We start from the raw sequence: 5331 nt of genomic DNA on the forward strand, positions 1-5331 counted from the left end.
CTGGGTAAGAAGCTCTCGCTACGGCCGAGAAGGACTCTAGCGCCGGACGCTCCCGCGGTAAGCCCTCCGAGGGCCGAGGGAAAAAACTTGGTCGAGCGCATTTCCTCTACGGAGCGAATTTGAATGAAATAAACCCACCACCTATGATCGCACCTGGGACCTCCCCATTGCCGACCGGTTTTGAACTTCGGGGCCTTCCCGTTAGGGCCCTGTACTCGCTTGGCGGAGTGTTAAACGCGTTCCCGCTACTTCGCTAGAGTCGGGCGATCGACGACTCGGGCTCGATCGAGTTGGCCCACGGGCGGCCAACCGTGCCGGGGTTCAAATCCCGGTTTGGGAGCTTTATTCATACGATTTTATCGCCTCGTCGATTCGAGGCTTTACCGCACGGGCGTCCCTGGGGTAAGAAGCTCTCGCTACGGCCGAGAAGGACTCTAGCGCCGGGACGCTCCCGCGGTAAGCCCTCCGAGGGCCGAGGGAAAAAACTTTGGTCGAGCGCATTTCCTCTACGGAGCGAATTTGAATGAAATAAACCCACCACCTATGATCGCACCTGGGACCTCCCCATTGCCGACCGGTTTTGAACTTCGGGGCCCTTCCCGTTAGGGCCCTGTACTCGCTTGGCGGAGTGTTAAACGCGTTCCCGCTACTTCGCTAGAGTCGGGCGATCGACGACTCGGGCTCGATCGAGTTGGCCCACGGGCCGGCCAACCCTGCCGGGGTTCAAATCCCGGTTTGGGAGCTTTATTCATACGATTTTATCGCCTCGTCGATTCGAGGCTTTACCGCACGGGCGTCCCTGGGGTAAGAAGCTCTCGCTACGGCCGAGAAGGACTCTAGCGCCGGGACGCTCCCGCGGTAAGCCCTCCGAGGGCCGAGGGAAAAAACTTTGGTCGAGCGCATTTCCTCTACGGAGCGAATTTGAATGAAATAAACCCACCACCTATGATCGCACCTGGGACCTCCCCATTGCCGACCGGTTTTGAACTTCGGGGCCCTTCCCGTTAGGGCCCTGTACTCGCTTGGCGGAGTGTTAAACGCGTTCCCGCTACTTCGCTAGAGTCGGGCGATCGACGACTCGGGCTCGATCGAGTTGGCCCACGGGCCGGCCAACCCTGCCGGGGTTCAAATCCCGGTTTGGGAGCTTTATTCATACGATTTTATCGCCTCGTCGATTCGAGGCTTTACCGCACGGGCGTCCCTGGGGTAAGAAGCTCTCGCTACGGCCGAGAAGGACTCTAGCGCCGGGACGCTCCCGCGGTAAGCCCTCCGAGGGCCGAGGGAAAAAACTTTGGTCGAGCGCATTTCCTCTACGGAGCGAATTTGAATGAAATAAACCCACCACCTATGATCGCACCTGGGACCTCCCCATTGCCGACCGGTTTTGAACTTCGGGGCCCTTCCCGTTAGGGCCCTGTACTCGCTCGGAAGACCGTTTACGCGGCGTTAAACGCGTTCCCGCTACTTCGCTAGAGTAGTGCGATGGGAATTCGGGCTGTTCGGAGGTCGGGCTCGGGTTTGCCATACGTGCCTGGGGTCGAATCTGAATTTGCACCAAAAAAATTTTTTTTTTAGTAGTCCGCAAGAGGAAAAGGGCTACCTTACCAGGGGTTTGGGACGTATAGTAGGGAAGGCGGTCGTCGGTCGGAAAAATTGAAATTGAAGCAAGGCGAGCCGAAAGGCGCGCGGTGGCCTCTGGTACACCCACGGTCACCAGCGCCTGGACGAGCGGTGGTCGGAGAGTCCGGAGTCGGTCCCAGGTTAGCTCCTCGGTAGAGGACCTAGAGTCGTGTGAGCGCGAGCGTGTCCGGGCGGTCGGAGCAGTCCGACCCAGCAGCGAGAAGGCCGAAGGGGTGAACGTTTGTGCGGTAGAGTCGAGAAGGGCCGTCGGCGAAGGAGTCGAGCGCTGGGAGTTCTCGGCGTCTGGGCTTCGGTCGTCGGCGCCCGTAGCCTCCTGTCCCAGCGGGTCCGTCCCGCCGGGTTGGAAATGGATACGCTACCAGGTTGATCCTGCCTGTAGTCTTATGCTTGTCTTGAGGGTTAAGCCATGCACGCCTATGCTCACCCTACACAGAAGGGGAAGCCGCGAACTGCTCAGTATATCGGCGATAATACACGGGGTGGGCGATGTTTGTCCGGACACCTGTAGGAATCCCAGAGCTAATACGTGCACACGAGTCCTCCTCCTAACGGGGTTACCTCCGCGGGGAGAGGGCGCATTTATTAGGATCTTGACCGGCGGCGGGTGGTTAACGCCGCCCGCCAGGCTGAGGCGAACTCTGGGTATGTGACGACCGCTGTTAGCGGCGTGCCCGTTTGCTCGCCGTCCCATCAAATTTAGACGGCCCGGGCAAGAGCCCCCCGTGTTGGCTACGGGTGACGGAGGATCAGGGTTCGATCCCGGAGAGGGAGCCTGCGAGACGGCTACCACGCTTAAGGGTGGCAGCAGGCGCGCAACTTACCCACTCCCAGCACGGTGAGGTAGTGAAGATAAATGTCGGGGCTGGGCTCGCATGCGAGCCTAGCGGTCGGATTGAGCGTAGACCAAACACGTGCCGTTGATGACCTATCGGAGGGCAAGCCTGGTGCCAGCAGCCGCGGTAATTCCAGCTCCGATGGCGTATGTTGTAGTTGCTGCGTTTAAAACGCTCGTAGTTGGATCTCTGAGGTGACGGCAGCGACAAACCGCGGGTGACGTTGCCCCGGCGATTATGCACCGTCGTGGTTTTGGGGATGGAGCAAGCGGTGCCTTCCGGTGCCGCAACCGGACCCTCGCGACGGATCTCGCCGGGCATCGCTTGCCCGTCGCTGCCGGTTTAGTCTCTTTCCGTCTTAAGCCGTGTCGGCTTGGTACGTGGCGTATCTGGGCCGACACTAAGGTACGGGCGGTGTTCTCCCTGAATCAATTGGAGTGCTCAAAGCAGGTCGTGCTCGCACAGCTTTGCTCGGAACGATGTGATGACGCCACCGCCCCGCAATGTAACCACGGGACCGGTCTCCGTGGGGGCGGTGGGCGAGGTCTATAGAGACGGCCGGGGGGCGGCGTACTACCGCGGGAGGGGTGGAATCCGACGATCGCGGTGGGACGAACAAGAGCGAAGGCACCGGCCAAGAGCGCCTTCGTTGATCATGAACGAAAGTCGGAGGAACGAACGCGATCAGGTACCGCGGTAGTTCCGACAGTAAACCATGCCGACCGGTTACGCGGGGACGTCCCCTGTGGGGAAGCCTCGCGAGGCCCCGGAGAAATCAGAGTGCCTGGGCTCCGGGGGGAGTACGGTCGCAAGGCTGAAACTTAAAGGAATTGACGGAAGGGCACCACCAGGAGTGGAGCCTGCGGCTCAATTTGACTCAACACGGGGAAGCTTACCAGGTCCGGACACCGCGTGGATTGACAGACTGAGGCTCTTTCATGATTCGGTGGGTGGTGGTGCATGGCCGTTGCTAGCCCGTGGAGCGATCCGTCTGGTTCATTCCGATAACGGGCGAGACTCTGCCCTGGCGGATAACAAACGGCGGTCAAGAGGGGTCCGTCTCACGGGTTGGGTCGGCGTTCGGCTCTCGGGTCGGGCGTCGGTCTTCCCACTCAGGGAGAGGCGGTGCCCCGGACCGCCGTCGCGCAGGCCGCGTCCTGCAGGGATTGACCTCGAGCAGTGCGTACGAGATGGAGCCATAACAGGTCTGTGATGCCCTTAGACGTCCTGGGCTGCACGTGTGCTACAGTGGTGGCGCCAGCCGGCGCGGTGTAGACCGTGAGCGTAGGAGTCTTCATGTCCGGGGTCGGTCTTCCTGCGAGTTGGGCCGTGAACTCGGAATGCCACGTAGTCACGGGTCAGCATCCCGTGCCGACTACGTCCCTGCCCTTTGTACACACCGCCCGTCGCTACCTTCGGTGGACGGCGCAGCCAGGGCCCCGGAGTGGCCGGCGAGACGGAGCTTCGGCTCCTGAAATCGCAGTCGTCGCGATGTCGCCCGAACTGCGCTGCCCCGAGAGGGTAAAAGTCGTAACAAGGTTACCGTAGGTGAACCTTCGGTAGGATCACGTCCGATTTCGTTTTGCCCCCAGCCCGCCCGCCCGACGGGTGAAGGGTTAAAACACTGTCCGGTGAGGCCGGGCAGCTCCCTGGCCGGGGAGCGGTCCAGGCCGATAAACGGGGCGGCGGCGTTGCGCCGCGAGTAACCGCGCGCGCAACGCTTGCCCCCCCCCCCACCCTTTGTCGTCGTTTGGCCCTTAAGCGAGAGAAAATAAATACAACCTTTGGCGGTGGATCACTCGGCTCGCGCGTCGATGAAGAGTGCGGCCAGCCGTATTGAGTTGTGTGAACTGCAGCTGCCTCATTGAACATCGACGTCTTGAACGCAAATTGCGGCCGTGGGCGTAAGTCACCGGCCACGTCCGTATGAGGGTCGGCCCTACGACGTCGCCGCAACCGGTCTTCTCGGGGGGGACTGAGCGGCGCGACGTGCCGTACCGGTCGGGTCTCGGCCCGACTGGCGGCCGTAGATCGAGGGCTCCCGTCTGACCACGGGAGACGTCGTCCCCACCCGGCCTCTGGGTATGGGCGGGGGACGACGAATAAGACGCGCACCGAAGACGGGGAAGCACGCACGCGATCGGCTGCTTCTTCCTCAATCCTCGGGCCTGCTCGATGTACACGCGAGCGAGGGCTTCGTGGGGGTATGCGGGGAAGTAAGTATAACGACGCGCGGCGAACCCGACGGATGGGGCGATCTGCCGACCTCATATCGGACGAGGGTACCCGCCGAACTAAAGCATTTCAGTAAGCGGAGGAAAAGAAACCAACGGGGACTCCCCCAGTAACGGCGAGTGAAGCGGGAAGAGCCCAGCGCTGAAACCCCCTGGGCCCGTGCCCGCGGGGAGCTGTAGCGTTCGGGTCGGTGTCGAGCGGGATCGGGAGCGCCGCGCGAGTCTTCTCGAGCGTGGCTTGCCCAGAGCGGGTGCCAGGCCCTTGCCGGCGGCGCTCCCTTCCGCCGACCTCGACCCCGGAGTCGGGTTGCTTGGCAGTGCAGCCCGAAGCGGGTGGTAAACTCCACCTAAGGCTAAGTACCTGCGCGAGTCCGATAGCGAACAAGTACTGTGAGGGAAAGTTGAAAAGAACTCTGAAGAGAGGGTGCAAAGCGCGTGAAACCGCCAAGGGGTAAACTGGCTGAGCCGAGCGACGTGTCCCGCCGTGGCGGCTGGTCGCCCGTGCCCCCCGCGGAGGCGCCCCGGAGACGGGGACGCCTTTTCCCAAATTCGGGGGGCGGGCGGGGTCCCCACCACGGCTGTTTTCCCCCTTCCCCCCGGCAAAAGGGGCCTCTCGTCCGCGC

The 5331-nt window shown here is 62.0% G+C and overlaps 1 non-coding gene and 1 pseudogene across 1 annotated transcript; both read left to right on the top strand.

The window, feature by feature from the left end:
• The first annotated feature begins 1997 nt into the window (after window positions 1-1997).
• LOC144961552 (small subunit ribosomal RNA) lies at window positions 1998-4045 on the top strand (annotated as a pseudogene).
• A 208-nt stretch (window positions 4046-4253) lies between these two features.
• Window positions 4254-4410, top strand: LOC144961551 (5.8S ribosomal RNA). Its single transcript, XR_013643194.1, has one exon. It is a non-coding gene; the product is annotated as a 5.8S ribosomal RNA (ribosomal RNA).
• The last annotated feature ends 921 nt before the right edge of the window (window positions 4411-5331 follow it).

Source organism: Berghia stephanieae, unplaced genomic scaffold, assembly GCF_034508935.2.
Source record: "Berghia stephanieae isolate SIO BIC M18660-M18661 unplaced genomic scaffold, UCSD_Bste_1.3 scaffold2974, whole genome shotgun sequence".
Classification (NCBI taxonomy): domain Eukaryota; kingdom Metazoa; phylum Mollusca; class Gastropoda; order Nudibranchia; family Aeolidiidae; genus Berghia; species Berghia stephanieae.